At 44.1% G+C, this 18180-nt stretch overlaps 1 pseudogene; it reads right to left on the bottom strand.

The window, feature by feature from the left end:
• Window positions 1-4891: 4891 nt before the first annotated feature.
• LOC138845364 (small ribosomal subunit protein eS19 pseudogene) lies at window positions 4892-5418 on the bottom strand (annotated as a pseudogene).
• Between the last annotated feature and the right edge of the window lie 12762 nt (window positions 5419-18180).

Below are 18180 nucleotides of genomic sequence, written 5' to 3'. Positions count from 1 at the left end.
CTGACTCTTGCTGGCATCTGGGGAGTGAACCAGGGGATACATCTCTACCTCTTTGACTCCTCAATGAAATAAATATAAATTTAAAAGAAAAATTAGTATTACCTTAAGGGTTCTAACAGGACATCCTGGGACTCCTTACGTGACCCACAGAGTTCCATGGCAAAGTTGAGATGAACATGCTAGAGGACTCTGAAGGTGAGGGATGAACAGTGATGAACAAGAGGTACACCAGCATCAGGAGCTGCTTAAGTCACCATGGGTCTTCTGTTGATAGCCCAGCTAAAGGTGTTCTCCCTGCCTAATTCCCACGTTCTCAATTACTACTACTCTTGGGCCAAATAGCTCAAGCAAGGGCATAACTCTGAGACAGCTGGGACAGAATGAGGACTTGCCCAGATTTTCAAAGGACTTCTCTCATGTAAGGAACCCACCAGGGTTCCTTATTTTTTTCTCTGCTGTATGCACAGCAGAACCTGGAATAGTATGTGATGCCTCATGGGTGCTCAATAAAACTTGTTGAGTGTATAAAGTAATGAGTCAACCAAAATCACAGAGCGCAAGGGACAGCCAGTGGCAACTGTCACGCTGGGCACCATTTTCGTTCAGGCTCAACCAGGTTGGATATCAACAAGGAAACCACAGCTTTTGGTTCTCATGACTTCGATCGCCAAGGACTAACTGCTGTCACCAGCCTGTTCCAGCTGCATTACCCCCTTTGTTTGCCAGGAAGTCCTAAATAGTAGGGCTCAGTGTACTGAAACCTCTTGAGCAGGTAGCATAAAGGTTATACTGCAGAATGGACATGCTTCCCCCAGCCATGGCTGGACTCCTCAGCTTCATCACTGATAAGAAGCCAAGCAAAAGTACAGAGAACCCATCACAAAACCTTCCTCTCTGTAAAAATCAGTAAATAAAAGTTCTGCTCAGTTGCCTCCATCTGGGTCTCGCTAGGGACCTGGTGTGAGTGAAGGACATGGAGGTTCTGAAATCAAAACCTGGAGGGAACTTAGACCACAACCAACCTGCAGTGATGTTTTATTTGGACCACATAGAGCTTGAAGAAAGATGGCTAACAATGTTTTAAAAATCAAGACATTTTAAATGAAAGTCTGCATCGGGTTGTCTTTTTATCTGAAGATGCAACAATGCGACTTCTGAAATTTCCTATGGCGACAATCCCCTGCAGCACAGCTACGGACAAGCCTGTATTTCACGGTTCACCACGGTCCTGCCTCCCTTCCCCGTTCCCTCTAAGACCCAGCCTGCTTTACTCATTCCCCCTTCCAGTCTATGGTATGGCTGGAAGAGGGACAGGCACGTTGTTATCACCCTGCTTCAACACCTTCCCTGTCAGCGAGCCGGGCATCTGCCGCATTTCCATCCTGCCTCCCTGTCAGTCGGAGGAGGGTGAACTAAAGGAGTAACTGAGCCTAGAGAGATGGAGCATGTGGTTCTCCAAGCCCGTCATCCCTCTGTCTCACTCAGCAGCACGGATTCAGTGCCTGCCATTGTTCAGGTGTTCTAGGCATGGAGTGCATCAGTTCCCCACTGTTCACCTTCAAAGCAAGGACATACACTTCTGTGTGCAGCCTGAATATAGGGCTCCTCGGGGAAGGAAGCCTTAGAGTCACTGACAGAAGCCAAACCTCCGCAGCACGTGACAGGTGGAGCACGCTGGAGAACCAGAGAAGACCCTCCAGGTGGGAGAAAGCGCTGTGCCTGCTCAGCGTAGCGGCTGCCGCACTTCCCTAGCACACTTGCTGCTCTGTGCGAAGTGCGACTCGAGGTCTAACAAACAGGATGCAACAGAAAACATGAACATTTCAAAGATGTTCAACCAACTCTGCATGAGAGCCCAGTATACTTCCAGAGAGCCCGGGTTGAGGTGAAAACAGTCCAAAGCGGGCATCCATACCCCGCGGTGTTCTCTTCTCCTGGATCAAGCCTCACAGAATTCAGATACCTTCACAAAGCCTCCCCTGCTGATGCCAACCCACGCTGGCACTGCGGCTAAATGAAATCAACACCACAATGCAGACCCCAAGGGTTCATCTTCAATAGATTCTTGGGCATGCTCCTCAAGAGTGGGGACAATCTTCCACAGGCCCCAGAGCACGGCTAGGTATACAGAGGGGCAGTAATAAATGTTCAGCTTCACAAGCCTCATCGTTTCCTGTTCTCCATAGAAAGGCCTCACCTGACTTTAACTCTGCTGCCATTTTTTTCTTACTGCTTACTGCAGGTGCACGCCTCAGCCCGAGGAAGTCGGCGCTGAGATGCTGTGACGAGCAGGGTAGGCTCTGCCTCACTGCCTGGCTTGCTAAGGCTGCACTTGTGGTTAGTGCGCCTTGCCAGGTACAGCCTGAAGCAAGACATCAATAAAAGGTGGGGAGGGAGAAGGCCATGAAGCCTTAACCCTTTCAAAAAACATGTGGCTCTGAAAAGAGAACAAAACATAAAAGTCCTGCTGGTGATGGCGGTAGCACAGTAAGCTTCACAGAACCTCGCAGCGTCTGGCTATGATCAAAGTGAATTCTCAAGGCTCAGAGGCAAGAGTGGTCACAGTGTTGCGGAGAGGAGGCAGGCCATCCAAATTAGGCAAAAGGGTTGCGGGAGACTACAGACTATGCGGGAGACTGCAGACTATGCTGTGCCTCTCTTCCAGGCTAGATTACACTTGCCGGCCCAAGGGCCTTCACCTTGGCTGTGCAAGATTCTTTGGGCCATGAAATGCAAGCAGATGCTCTAGGAGCTCGTGCATTCTTCCATGCTGCCTACCTTCCCTGTTTTACCACCAGTGATGTCCCCGGAAGCTGTCACGTGGGACGCTGGAGTAAAGACGATATGGAGCAGAACCATACTCGCCCTCCATGGATATGCAATGTGAATCATAAGTAAACTTCTTCGGTAAGCACTTTCATGACCAGCTGTCCCAGTTAGTGTACAAGCTAAGCATAAGGCCTTAGGGAGGGGGCCAGCATTGTGGCATAGTGGATTATATCGCTGCTTACAATGCCAGCATCCCATGTGGACACTCGTTCAAGCCCCAGATGGCCCCACTTCGGATCCAGCTTCCTGCTAATGCACCTGGAAAAGCAGAAGATGCTGGGCCCCTGCCACCCACATGGGAGACCTAGATAGAGTCCCAGGCTCCTGGTTTTGGCCTGGTCCCGCTCCAGCAGAAGATGGTCCAAGTTCTTGGGCTGCTGCACCCATGTCAGAGGCCCAGATAGAGTTCCTGGCTCCTGGCTTCAGCTTGGTCCAGCCCTGGCCATTGTGGCCATTGGAGGAGTAAGCCAGCAGAAGAAAAATTGGTCTATCTCTCCCTCTCCCTGTAACTCTACCTTTTGAATAAAAAAATTAAGATAATTAAAAAGTTTTTTTTTTTTAAAGACCTTAGGGAGTGATAGGTACTAGCTAAGCACATTCCCCTTCTAATGGGCTGCCCTGTAGGAGTAAATATAGTTATGTCTAGTTATGCTAGATTTTTCAAGTTGTTAAGATGTTGGCAACTAATTTCCCCCCAAATAATATTTTATGAACCAAACAAAACATGCTAGTGAATCACCAGTGTTGAATCTGTCACTGGCTCTTAGCATTTGCAGAAGGCACACAATCCTGGATCGTGCTGTACAAGCTGACTGAGGCCAATGGGCAAGAGCAAGCCACTGGATTCCGGAGTCCGTCTGATGGCTCCCCATCACCCCCTGCAGTGCAGCCTGGGTGTTCTCCAGCTACCACTCCCAGCTCCCTCAGCTTTTTTCTTCACATTGTATTGCATTATAGTGAAGACTTAGTCTTTATTTGCACATTTTGGCCTGCTGTGGTCCCCAGGTCATCTCCCTTTCTCCCACCTACACTCTAGTTGAAGTGTAGGTCATGAGCTGGTCTCCATCTGGGATTCCTTTGTTACCCCTCTGCAGGGAGACAGCAAACCCAAGCCAGAATATAAATCAACCCTGTTACCAAGCTTTTTTTTTTTTTTTTTTTTTAACTGTAAGATTTTTCTCAAGAAGAAAGTGGTATGCAGATTTACAACTTTGGTACAAATCCCATATCTTGCTACAGACTGATGCTCTGCATAGCAGCCCCAGTCACATTAGCTTCCTTTCTGCTCCCCAAACCGCCGAGTTCTCATCTCATCCAATACTAGGAAAACTGTCATCTCAACCTCCAAGTCACTTCCTCATCTCTTCCCTGGAGATACTCTTTAAAGCAGCCTGATCCTCGCAATTATTCCATAATATCACCATTTTTTGCATGTATTTCATAAATACCACTTTAGGAACATAGTAATTCTTCCCACTGTACCTACCTTCCCACCCACACTCCTACCCCTCTTCCTCTTCACTCTCCTGTTCCCAGTTTTGTATTTTTTACTAAGATCTATTTTCATTTAACTTTATACATAGAAGATTAACTCTATTCTAGGTAAACAGTTCAGCACTTTGTATGAGGGAGAAAAAAAGAAAAAACAAAAAACTGAAAACGAAAAACATAAAAAAAAAAAGCTGTTCCTCAACAGTCCAGACCAGGGCTGTTCAAAGACACTGCATCTCAATGGTAATTTTGTTTTTTAAGAAACTTAATTATCTTTAATGAGGAACCCAAGAATGATACATCTTTTGTAAGCACTTTGACATACCTATAATTTATGAGACATAAGAATATCCTCCACTAAAGTGAAGTAATTCTTTGAGAAGAAATTTTACTATTAAGTCTCACATTACAGCTCTCTGAAGACAGAAGCCCTGCATGGGAAGTTAGTGCATAGTGACTCCTATTTATTTAACAATTATCACTCAGGTATGACGTCAGTGATCACCCAAGGCTCTTGACAAGAGCTGCCTAGGCTATGGAAGCCTTTTGGATCCACAAACTCCTGCAGTTATTTTTTTTTTTTTTTTTACGAATGAGGCAATTTATTGACCCAGCATCACTTGTTCTAATGTTTCTTGTTGGCAGCTGCCACCTGTCCGGCGATTCTGTCCAGATCTCTTTGTCCCTGAGGTGTCAGTTTGCAGCCCCCGTCCTGGTCCTTTTCCACCATCTTCAGCCCCTCCAGGGCCTGCAGGATGCGGCGGGCCACGCTCTTGGAGCCGCGGCTGAAGTGGCTGGGCATGACGCTGTTCCTCTGCCGGCCCCCGTAGATCTTGGTCATGGAGCCGACGCCAGCACCGCCCCGCAGGTACAGGTGCCGCGCTGTGGACGCGGCTCGCGTGTAGAACCAGTTCTCATCGTAGGGGGCTAGCTCCTTGTGCTTGGCCAGCTTGACGGTGTCCACCCACTCGGGGACCTTCAGCTTCCCGGACTTTTTGAGGAAGGCGGCCAGAGCTCGGACGAACTCCTGCTGGTTCACGTCCTTTACGGTGACTCCAGGCATCGTGCGGCCTCCACGCTGCCAGCCAGGGGAAAGGGCACTCCTTCAGTATTTCAACAAGGCCATAGGCAAAATGCAAGCCCACTCCTCCTTCCAGAGGAAAGTACATCCTTCTTTGGTGGCCACTTCTTCCCACTGGGGTCTTGCCCACAGAAGTTCTTCATGTGGAACATTTTTTTGCCACAGTGTCTTGGCTTTCCATGGCTGTACTGCTCCTGTGGCCTTTTCAGCCAAACCAGAATGCCTTAAGGATTGATGCTGAGGTCAGAGTGCTACTTAGGGCAGTTGTCATTCTATGAGTCTGCTGTATGGACTGTTTTCCATGTTGGAGTATTCATTCCTTTTTAAACCTATTATTATTACCAAACAGTCCTATTTATATGATCACTTTAACACAAGATCCTACCTATATGATCACTTTAACACTTAATCCTATCCATATGATCTCTCTAACACTTAGAGTGCTATTTTTACCACCCAGCTTAAGGGGACTTGGGGTCCTATGGCAAGTGTTTAAGCTGTACCCATAGAAGTAATTCCGTAGGAAAGTATGCAGAACTATACTGCTTTACACTTATAAGAGCTTCATACATTTCACAATTACAACTTTAGGAACATGGTGATTCTTCCATCTGTGCCTGCCTTCCCACTCATACTCCCACCCTACCCGCTTTCTCTTCCTTCTCCTGTTCACACCCTTATTTTAACTAAGACCTATCTTCAATTAACTTTATATAAATATGGTTAACTAGAAATAAAAGAGTTCAACGATTAGTATGAAAGAAAAAAAAAGGTAAGTAAAATAAGATCAAATAAAAGAAAGGAAAAAAATAAAAAATAGAAAAAACCAAAACTGTTTCTCCTCATTCAAGGCATGAACTACTCAATCTCATTGCTTCTCCATTTTAATTCCCTTCCTAGCATTTGTCACTATACTCACTTATTTCTATGTTTGTTTGTTGCCCCTCTTACTCATTTCTCATCTACAGCAGAGCACAAGGCTTGGCACCAGTAGGCACTCAAAATTTGTTGAATAAATGAAATGAATGATGGAGGAATCTGAAACAAGTAAAGCTTCAGGTAAGCACCTTAGGAACACTGTCAATGGCAAGGAAAACCAGCTGCATCTTCACTGTAAAATAGCACAAGGACTTCAGGTGGTAAGCATTTAGCCTAGCGGTTAGGATACCAGTTAGGTGCCTGTGTCCTGTATCAGAGTGCCTCACTTTGATCCTAGACTCTGCTCCCAACTGCAGCTTCCTGGCAATGCAGACCCTGGGCGTAGGGTAGGGGAGAGCAGTGCTGGCTCAAGTGACTGGGTTCCTGCCACACACATGGAAGATCTAAATTGGGTTCCTGGGGCCATTAGCAGGCATGTCGGGGAGTGAACCAGGAGATGAGAGCTTTCTTTGCCTCTGCTTCTCAAATTTTAGAAACATTTTGTTTGCCTTTGAAGGTTGCCGTGTTTCAGCCCTGGTGGAGACTTGCTGAGAGCGCTTTATATTACAAATCTTCCTCCACGGCATTTTGAGAGCTCGTTCCTGGCTGTCAGTTATCATCCTGGTGTTTTCCCATCTTGTGCCAAGGACATGGGATGGGAAGGTTGTTAAAGGCGCTTGCTATACACCATGGCATTGCATTTTCAAATGACTCTTTGATTCACACAAGCACAGCACAATCCCTGCTCAACTGGTGCTAGAAAAACGAACCATCTTTCTGACTGAAATGAAAATCTCACTGGTGGAACAAAAATAGAAAAGAGCTGTTTGAGCAGCCTGAGTAGTTAAGTTGTGTAATAGCTGCACCTCTGCCCAGCCTGTGGGGCCAACCTGTAGCTGCAACCTAAGTTCTCTTTCAGCCTCACAGGGGTCACATGTCAAATGCTACGTGGACTTGTGCAGGGCTTTTTAAGTAGCAAAGACCGAAAAACGTGGGAAAATATGCCCCAACCATAACTGTGGTGTTCAATTAGCTCCAACAAATGACCATGATGCAGGAATCCAGGCCCAGAACTGTCAGCTGCTCTGACCTTTCAAGAGATGCTAGAAATCTATGAGAGGATGGAAGAAAGGTACAGGACTATGTAAGTATGGGCATATACACTGCAACTCACGTGCTATTTGTTTAGTTCATACTGTATCCCATCGTAGATATCAACATAGGAGTATACCCCAGATGTACTTATATCAAAAATAAAAAGGAGGGGCTGGTGCTGTGGTATAGTGGGCTAAGCCTCCACCCGTAGTGCCAGCATCCCGTATGAGTGCCAGTTCGAGTCCCAGCTGCTCCTATTCTGATCCAGCTCCCTCCTATGACCCATGAGGGCAGAAGAAGATGACCTAAGTCCTTGGGCCCCTGCACCCACATAGGAGACCCAGAAGAAGCTCCTGGCTCCTGGCTTCAGATTGGCCCAGCTCCAGCCGTTGCTGCCATTTGGGGAGTAAACCAGTGGATGGAAGACCTTTCTCTTTGTATCTCCCTCTCTCTCTCTAACTCCATCTCTCAAATAAATAAAATCTTAAAAATAAACAAATAAAAAGGAAAGTGTTGGTCCTGTGGGCTCCAAAAGCTTTAAGTGGAGATGGAGGGGCCCAGATGGTGGTATAGCAACAGAACATTGCGAGCTGCACAGGGCAAAATAGACAGACAGTAAGCAGAGGGGATACAAGCTAGTGACAGAGTCGTGGGAAGCTCACTCAACGAAGCCCAGGAGTCTACCAGAGACTGCTCAGGTCCACGCTAAGGGAGCAAAGAGGAAGGAGAAGTGGCAGAGACACAGTGAAGGCACAGTGGAGAGGCCGAATGAGGAGACTGGCACCACCCGCCCCAAGCTAGCCGGGTGAGATCTCAAGTCCACGGAGCTGTGGATAGTGGTGGGCGGAGAAGCCTGGCAAACTGCATTTGAAGCTCCAAGCAGGAAGGAGGAGAAATTATAGGGGAACAAGTGGAGAGGTCAGGCACACCCCAATCCATCTATGTCTCCCTTCTCCCACCAACCAGACCTACAGCTGGTGGGGAGAAGCCATATTGATTGATTACATTTTCAAGTGTAAGCAGGGGTGCCGGAGACCAGCTCCAGGCAGTCCAGGAGCCCCAAAGTGTGAGAGGTGTCGGCGCTCAAAGAAATGAGAGACACCCACAGCAAGGCTGATGGCGTGGCGCTGGCTTTCGAGCAGACTTTATTTTTACATCATGTCACACAATGATTGTTTTCTTCTTACAATGAGAAGTCTGTTGCCCATTTTTTCATTTTTTCTAATTACAATTTCTTTGATTTTCAAGGGCATATTCAGAGCATGGGTTACAATCACAGACAGGTGCGAGAGAACAGGCTCCCCACACAAGCCAAGGCCTCGAGTGCTGCTGAACTATGCAGAAATTGGCTACACAAGCTAGAATAGTACCTTCCTAATCTAATCTTTACTAGAAGCCCCAAGTTCAAAGCAGACCCTTTTTAAAATGTATCCATGTATCCCCTCTTTGTAGTTCTTTCTGTAATTCTTTAATTTCTTTATTGTACTTATTTAAAGGTTCACTTAGATCTATTCTACAGTTTTGACATCCTAACCATTGTAGTATTCGTAGCATATAGTGAATTAAAGCTTTATTAACATCTATCTTTATTCTAGCATATACAAGAGAGCCTGTTGCCTTTTAATTCTTTTCCACAAACAGCTCAACTTTGCATAAAGCATTAACCCTTTTTCCTACACTAACATTCTGCTTGATTAATATTCTACAAAGCAATGGACATTTTGGGGATAATGAGACTAAGCGTTCTTCCCTAAAATTAGGAATACAGCAATCATTAGCAGGACCACCAGGAAGCTCCAGCTTTCTTATGCAGAGTATAGTTCCCCCAAAAAAACCTAAAACCACCACGAGGACCGCAGCTATCCTTCTCACACTTTGCTGAGACAGACCTTCTGCTGTGACCAGCCAAAGTTGCCTTGGCCTCGCCACAGGGGGCTGCTGCATTTGCCTCCCATGCACACACCAATCAATTGTGGGGGCCACCTCACAACACCCCCAACCCAGCAGCGAGGATCACAACACTTCAGAGCGATATCCTTCCCACCACACAAGCTATAAAACAAGGAGTAGTCCTAAACATTGAAAATCCAAGCTTGTTTCATGCACCACAGAGAAGTAAGCCCAGCCCCCAGTAGGTGGGGCTTAGTGCACCAAAGCTCTGGTACCTGCCTCCATCACAATCTAGAAGTAAACAGAGATCCAGGAGGCTGGACTGCTGCTTCCACTCACAAAAGACACATAGCAGCTCACAGCAGAGTGAAATCGCACCACAGGCACAAAGTCACAAATTAAAGACAAAATCAACCAGAAATGCTGAAAAACAAAGGAAGAATCCTGAATAAGAATAAGGGAGACTCTAAAACTCTTCAAAGGAACAATATAAGTCTTCAATAAAGGAGGCTGAAGAAGAAGATATTGAGGATATGCCAGAAAAGGAATTCAGGAAATTGATTACTTAGAAGCAATCAGAAACAAATTCATGATCTAAATGAAAAGCACTCCCAAGAGATTGAGATATTAAAGGGAAGCCAGAATTAAATATTAGAAATGAGAATGCAATAGATCAAATAAAGAAATGCAGTGGAAAGTCTTAGCAATAGAAGAGACAGAAGAAAGAATATCAGATCTAGAAGACAAATTTCTGGAAATAATATAGTCAGGCCAAATACAAGAAGAAGAAATTAGAAAATTAAAAATCACAGTTGCAGATTTAAAAGATTCTATCAAACGAACCAACTTATGGATCCTAGGAATTCCAGAAGGTGTGGGGGAAAAAAAAGGATTAGAAAGCCTTCTTAATGAATAGTAACACAGAACTTCCCCAATCTGGAGGAAAAAAGAGACATCAAAGTACAAGAAGTACACAGAACCTCCAACTACAGGCCCAGAAAAGAACTGCACCATGATGCATTGTAGCAGAACCCATCTTGGTGAAATACAAAGAACAGATCTTAAAATGTGCACAAGAGGGGCTGGCGCCTTGGCTCACTTGGCTAATCCTCTGCCTGCGGCGCCAGCATCCCATATGGGCACCGGGTTCTAATCCTGGCTGCTCCTCTTCCAGTCCAGCTCTCTGCTGTGGCCCAGGAGGGCAGTGGAGGGATGGTCCAAGTGCTTGGGCCCTGCACCTGCATGGGAGATCAGGAAGAAGCACATGGCTCCTGGCTTCGGATTGGCACAGCGCCAGCAGTGGCAGCCATTGGGGGAGTGACCCAATGGAAGGAAGACCTTTCTCTCTGTTTCTCTCTCACACTGTCTATAACTCTACTGTCAAAAAAAATCTAAAAAAAAATGTGCACAAGAGAAATGAGAAATCACATTCAGAAAAAAGCCAATTAGATTCACTCCAGGCTTCTCATCACAAACCCTACAGGCAAGGAGACAATGGCGAGACATATTCCAAGTCCTAAGAAAAAAATCTGTCAACCTAGAATACTGTACCCTACAAAACTCTCATTTATGAATGAAGAAGAAATAAGGATCTTCCACAAGCAGAAATGGAAAGAATTTGTAACTATTCAAACAGTCCTACAAAAGATGCTAAAGGATCTGCAACACACAGAAACAAAAACATCACTAAAAAGAAGATGAGCGCAGAAAATGACCCAGCAAAAGTACAAATGAAATCCAAAGGACTATTTAAAGAAACTTGGCAGGGAAAAGACAGTACTTAACAATAGTCACACTGAATGTAAATGGTCTCAACTCCCCAGTTAAAAGACACAGACTGGCTGAATGGATTAAAAAGAAAACTCATCTATTTGCTGTCTACAAGAAACACACCTTAACAACAAAACGCACACAGACTGAAAGTGAAAGGATGGAAAACAATAATCCATGCTAACAGGAACCAAAAAAGAGCTGGTGTAGCCATCCTAGTATCAGACAAAATAGACTTTAACACAAAAATATTAAGAGACAAAGGATACTATATAATGATTAAAGGATCAATTCAACACAAAGATGTGACTATTATAAATGTATATGCACCTAATTACAGGGCACCTGGCTATTTAAAAGAATTGATAAGGGATTTAAAGTGAGATATAGACTCAAATACAATAGTAACAGGGGACTTCAATACCCACTTTCAGCAATGGACAGATCAACCAGACAGAAAATCAACAAGGAAAGAACAGAGCTAACGGACACCATAAACCAAATAGACCTAGCAGATTCTTACAGAGCCTTCCACTCTATAGCCAGAGTATACATATTTCTCTCCAGTGCGTGGAATTTTCTCTAGGATTGACCATATGCTAGGCCAAGAAGTGAATTTCAGCAAATTAAAAAAAAAAAAATTAAATCATACCATACATCTTCTCAGACCACAGTGCAATGAAGCTGGAAATCAATCACTCAAGAATCTCTATATCATATGCAAATACATGGAGAATGAACAACATGTTTCTGAATGAACAGTGGGTTATAGAAGAAATCAAAAGAAAGTTCAAAAAATTTCTTGAAACAAATGAAGACAACAAGATACCAAAATTTGTGAGAGACAGCAAAAGCAGTGTTAAAAGGAAAGTTTACATCAAGAAATTGGAAAGGCACCAGATGAATAAACTATCTATGCACCTCAAGGATATAGAAAAACAACAGCCATGGGGCCGGCACTGTGGCTTACTTGGTTAATCCTCCACCTGCAGTGCCAGCATTCCATATGGGCACCAGGTTCTAGTTCCAGTTGTTCCTCTTCCAGTCCAGCTCTCTGCTGTGGCCCAGCAGGGCAATGGAGGATGGCCCAAGTGCTTGGGCCCCTGCACCCACATGGGAGACCAGGAGGAAGCACCTGGCTCCTGGCTTTGGATCGGTGCAGTGCTGGCCGTAGCAGCCATTTGGGGAGTGAACCAACAGAAGGAAGACCTTTCTCTCTGTCTCTCTCTTTCTGTAACTCTACCTGTCAAATAAATTTTTCAAAAAAGAAAAAGAAAAACAGCAAACCAAACCCCAAACAAGTAGAAGAAAAGAAATAATTAAAGAAATCAACAAAACTGAAACAAAAAAAATACAAAAAATCAGCAAAATGAAGACCTGGTTTTTTGGAAATATGAACAAAATTGACATACAATTGGCCAAACTAACCAAAAACAGGAGAGAGAGAAGACCCAAATCAATCAAATTAGAGATGAAAAAGTTAATGTAACAACAAACATAACATAAATTAAAGAATCATTAGAAACTACTACAAAGAGCTGTATGCCCACAAACTGGAAAACCTAAAAGAAATGGCTAAATTCCCAGATACATACAACCTACCTAAATTGAGCCATGAAGACACAGAAAACCTAAACAGGCTGGCGCCATGGCTCAATAGGCTAATCCTCCACCTAGTGGCGCTGGCACACCGGGTTCTAGTCCCGGTCGGGGCGCCGGATTCTGTCCCGGTTGCCCCTCTTCTAGGCCAGCTCTCTGCTGTGGCCTGGGAAGGCAGTGGAGGATGGCCCAGGTGCTTGGGTCCTGCACCCCATGGGAGACCAGGAGAAGCACCTGGCTCCTGCCTTCGGATCAGCGTGGTGTGCCGGCCACAGTGCGCCAGCCGTGGTGGCCATTGGAGGGTGAACCAATGGCAAAAGGAAGACCTTTCTCTCTGTCTCTCTCTCTCACTATCCACTCTGCCTGTAAAAAAAAAAAAAAAGAAAGAAAGAAAGAAAGAAAGAAAGAAAACCTAAACAGACCCATAACCAAGACGGAAATTGAATCAGTAATAAAGACCTTCCAAACAAAGAAAAGCCCAGGACCGGATGGCTTTACTGCTGAATTCTACCATACATATAAAGAAGAACTACTCCAATTCTTCTCAAGTTATTCAAAAAAATTGAAAGGGAAGGAATCCTCCAAAATTCTTTCTAGGAAGCCAGCATCACCTTAATTCCTAAACCCAGAAAAGATACAACTGAGAAAGAGATCTACAGACCAATTTCCCTGATGAACATAGATGCAAAAATCCTCAACAAAATTCTGGCCAATCAAATCCAACAACACATCAGAAAGATCATTCACCCAGACCAAGTGGGATTTTCCTTGGTATGCAGGGATGGTTTGACATTTGCAAATCAATCAATGTGATACATCACATTAAATAATTAAAGAGCAAAAATCCTATGGTTATCTCAATAGATGCAAAGAGCTGGCATCGCGGCTCAATAGGCTATAATCCTCTGCCTGCGGTGCAGGTACCCCAGGTTCTGGTCCTGGTTGGGGTGCCAGATTCTGTCCCGGTTGCTCCTCTTCCAGTCCAGCTCTCTGCTGTGGCCTGGGAAGGCAGTGGAGGATGGCCCAGGTGCTTGGGCCTTGCACCCACATGGGAGACCAGAAGGAAGCACCTGGCTCCTGACTTTGGATCAGTGCAGCACGCCGGCCATGGCAGCCATTTGGGGGGTGAACCAGCAGAAGGAAGACTTTTCTCTGTCTGTCTCTCTCTCTCTTTCTAACTCTGCCTGTCCAAAAAAAAAAAAAAAATAGATGCAGAGAAAGCATTTGACAAAATACAACACCCTTTCATGATGAAAATTCTAAGCAAATTGGGTAAAGAAGAAACATTCATCAACACAATCAAGGAAATTTATGACAAACCCAAGGCCAGCATCATATTGAATGGGGAAAAGTTGGAAGCATTCCCACTGAGATCCAGTACCAGACAGGGATGCCCACTCTCATAACTGCTGTTCAATATAGTACTGTAAGTTTTAGCCAGAACCATTAGGCAAGAAGAAAACCAAAGGGATACAAATTGGGAAGGAGGAAGTCAAACTATCCCTATTTGCAGATGACATGATTCTTTATGGAGGAGATCCAAAAGTTTACACTAAGAGACTATTGGAACTCATAGAAGAGTTTGTTAAAATAGTAGAATATAAAGTCAATACACAAAAATCAACAGCCTCTGTATACACAGACAGTGCCATAGCTGAGAAAGAGCTTCTAAGATCAATCCAATTCATAATAACTACAAAAAAAAAATCAAATACCTTGGGATAAATTTAACCAAGGATTTCAAAGATCTCTACATTAGCAATTACAAAACATTAAAGAAAGAAAGTGAAGAAGAAACAAAAAAAATGGAAAAAATCTTCCATGTTCATGGATTAGAAGAATCAATCATCAAAATGTCCATTTTTCTGAAAGCAATTTACACATTCAATATAATACCAATCAAAATACCAAAGAGATTCTTCTCAGATATGGAAAAAAATGATGCTGAAATTCATGTGGAAACACAAGAGACCTTGAATAGCTACAGCAATCTTATATAGCCAGAGGCATCACAATACCAGATTTCAAGACATACTACAAGGCATTTATAATCAAAACAGCCTGGTGCTGGTATAAAAACAGAAGGATAGACCAATGGAACAGAACAGAAATGCCAGAAATCAATCCAAGCAGCATCTATAACCAACTGATATTTGACCAAAGAGCTAAAATCAATCCCTGGAGCAAGGACAGGCTCTTCAACAAATGGTGCTGGGAAAATTGGATTTCCACATGCAGAAGAATGAAACAGGACCTATACCTTACATCTTACACAAAAATCCATTAAAAATAAGTAAATAAGTAAAAATTAAAAAAAAAAAAACTTGTCATGGGACTTTAAATCCCACTGAAATTAGTGGTAAAAATGCCATCTTAATTATTAAAGTGATCATATAAATAGCATCAAGTGCCTTGTAGTAATAGAATTAAAAAGGAAAGAATGTCCAACATGGGAAGCAGCCCACCCAGCAAACTCAGAGAATAACAATCGCTTTAAGTGACACTCTGACCCCAGAATCATCTCTTCAGGCACTAGGATGTGGCTGAAAAGTTCATGAGAGCAATTCAGGCATGGAAAGCCAAGACATTATGGCAAAAAATATCCTACATGAAGGATCTCTGTGGGTGAGACCCAGTGGGAAGAAGGGGCCATCAAAGGAGGATGTCCTTTTCTCTGAAGGGAGGAGAGAGCTTCCCTTTGCTTATGCCCTTGTCTAAATACTGGCAGAGTTTGTGGTCACAAAAGGCTTTCATTGCCTTGGTAGCTCATAGCAAGAACCTAAGGTGATCACTGATGTCATAAATAAGAGTGTTAATTATTAAATCAACAACAGAAGTCATTGTGCACTTCTCCCATGTAGGACCTCTGTCCTTAATGAGTTGTACCATGAGAATTAACTGCAAAACTTGTTCTCAAACAGTACTTTATATGTTGTGTGTGTGTGTGTGTGTGTGTGTGTAGGTACAAACTGTTGAGATCTTTACTTAGTATAGAGTTTGTCTTCTGTGTATAAAGTTTTTTAAAAATGAATCTTAATGAAGAATGGGATGGGAGAGGAAGTAGGAGGTGGGATGGAGTAGGGGTGGGAGGGTGGGTATAGAAGGAAGAACTGCTACATTCCTAAAGTTTACCTATGAAATTTGCATTAATTAAATAAAAGCTTTAAACAAAACCTTTAACCAGGTCAAAAAACCCAAATATGTTTCACATATTCATGCTAAGACAAGACAATGAGGAGTGCTATGTTAAATCAATTATTAAATAATTATTAAATACATTTATATCATGTACAAAAGAGTCCTGCCACATAGTGTTAATATATTTTGGCTACCATCATGATTAGTATGGTTGTTAATAGTACTACATCATTATGATCTCAGTTGGCAAAATGAACTTGAAAAACATTTGCACATATTAGGCACTCAGTAGATCCTGACTGAATGAGTGACCACTTGGAGGGAAGGCAGCACTCTAACTGGGACTTGAGTAATGGGTGGGCTTTATTACGTGAAGAAAGGAAGAACAGGCAAAGGAGCAAAAAGCTTAGAAAGGATTAAGTCATCCTGGGCAACATGAACAAAGTTAGTTTTGGTCAGAACTTGAGGAGAAAAAGTAGGCAGCAAGACTTGGAGAGACATTTAGCACCAAGAACCTTGAACAGCACTCAGGAAGTTGAGGCATTGTATTCGGCTGCCATCTGCATCTATCACATGTAGTGTGTTTGCTCATCTCAGCATGTCTGCAAACAGTCCGCATTCAAGAAATGTAACATTATATAATACACCGGGCTCACAATGCAAGATTCAAAGACTTAGAAACCCGAGACCTGGAGCCAGCACTATGGTGCAGCTGGTTAAGGCACGACCTGTAGCACCGACATCACATGTGGGTGCCAATTCGTGTCTGGCTGCTCCACTTCTGATTCAGCTCCCTACTCTTGGGAAAGCAGCAGAGGATGGCCCAAATGTTTGGGCCTTTGCACCCATGTGGGAGACCTGGAGGAAGTTCTGTGCTCCCGGCTTCAGCCTGGCCCAGCCTGGGCTGTTGTGGTCATTTGGGGAGTGAATCAGTGGATGGAGGATCTCTGTCTCTCCTTCTCTGTAAATCTGCCTTTCAAATAAATAAATAAATCTTAAAAAAAAAAAAAAAAAAAAAAAAAAAAAAAAAAAAAAAACCAAAAAACAGAAACCTGAGACCAGATTCAAAGTGTTCCTGGGTATGATGACCTGCCTTTTTTGACATCATGTAACATTAAGAAAGCAATTTCATTCCTGTCCCTTCCCCATTAAGTAAAGCAAGCTTTTCACCAGGAGAAAGGATTAAGAACACACTGAACATGTCATTTATGTGATTTTAAAACTAATCAAGCTCAAGTGCAGAGCAAGAAACGAGTGGTTATGGAGCCAGAACCACCGACTGACATGATAGAGCATGAACAGACTAAGCCCCAGGACGTTAAATGACGCTTGCATAGTTAGCTTGTAGAAGCGTAGAAACTGGAACTTGCATAGTGCACCACACCCAGCTTGGTTAATGGATAAACAAACAATCATGGTTGGGGACAGTACAAAAAGGCACCTCTGCACTCGGATTCCCTTTGAGAATGCAAAATCAAAATGTTCTCCCAAGGATTCATTGGCCCCCATCTTTTCCCTCTCTCCGAAACATCCAGCCTTCTGCGCACCCTGTCTGCATCTGCCTCCCCACTCACACTGTCTGGATCTCCTCCCACCTCTCTGGCTGCTCCTGCTTAGCTGTCCCCACTGGCTCTTCCTCCAGGCCTTTTATTGTTGATCTAGACCAAACTGACCAAAATTCCTTGGGTGATATCATCTACCATTCAATTGTTTCCAGAACTTCATCTCCCCACGAGTCTCTTTGTGAGGTCAAGCACTCCCATCAGCAACCTACAAGGCCACTCCACTCAGATACCCTACATGTGCCTCCAGCTCCTTGTGGCGCAGAAGTGAACACACACACACTCCCTCAAAGGGAGTCAGGTCAGGTATTCCTCTCTGCAAATGAAAGCGTCATCCACTCCTTACTCAGGGCAGACACCTGAGGAACTCCTCCAGCTGCTCTTTCTGCCTTCCATCCAGTCTAGAATTATGTCCTGCACACTTCCTGTCCTATTCAATGGTCTCCATCCCACAACCACTACTTTAGGTCCCCATTTCTCATCTGAGTAAATATGACAATCTCTTAACCAGTCTTCCTACTGCTGCAGACAGCAAATTCTTAGAAAAATCTCTGATGAGGGATGGATGGTTGGCCTCGTTAAGTTGCTAATTAGCGGGCCAGTACTATGGCACAGCGGGTTGAGCTGCCACCTGCAGTGCCAGCATCCCATGTGGGTGCCAGTTTGAGTCCTGGCTATGCCATTTCAATCCAGCTTCTGGCTGACATGCCTGGTAAAGCAGTGGAAGATGGCCCAAGTGCTTGGGCCCCTGCCAACCATGTTGGAGAGATAGATGGATTTCCAGGCTCCTGGTCTTGGCCTGGCCTA

This window comes from Oryctolagus cuniculus, chromosome 15 (assembly GCF_964237555.1).
Source record: "Oryctolagus cuniculus chromosome 15, mOryCun1.1, whole genome shotgun sequence".
Taxonomy (NCBI): Eukaryota; Metazoa; Chordata; class Mammalia; order Lagomorpha; family Leporidae; genus Oryctolagus; species Oryctolagus cuniculus.
Note: the sequence above shows the minus strand (reverse complement) of the source record. Positions and strands in the feature narration are given on the sequence as shown.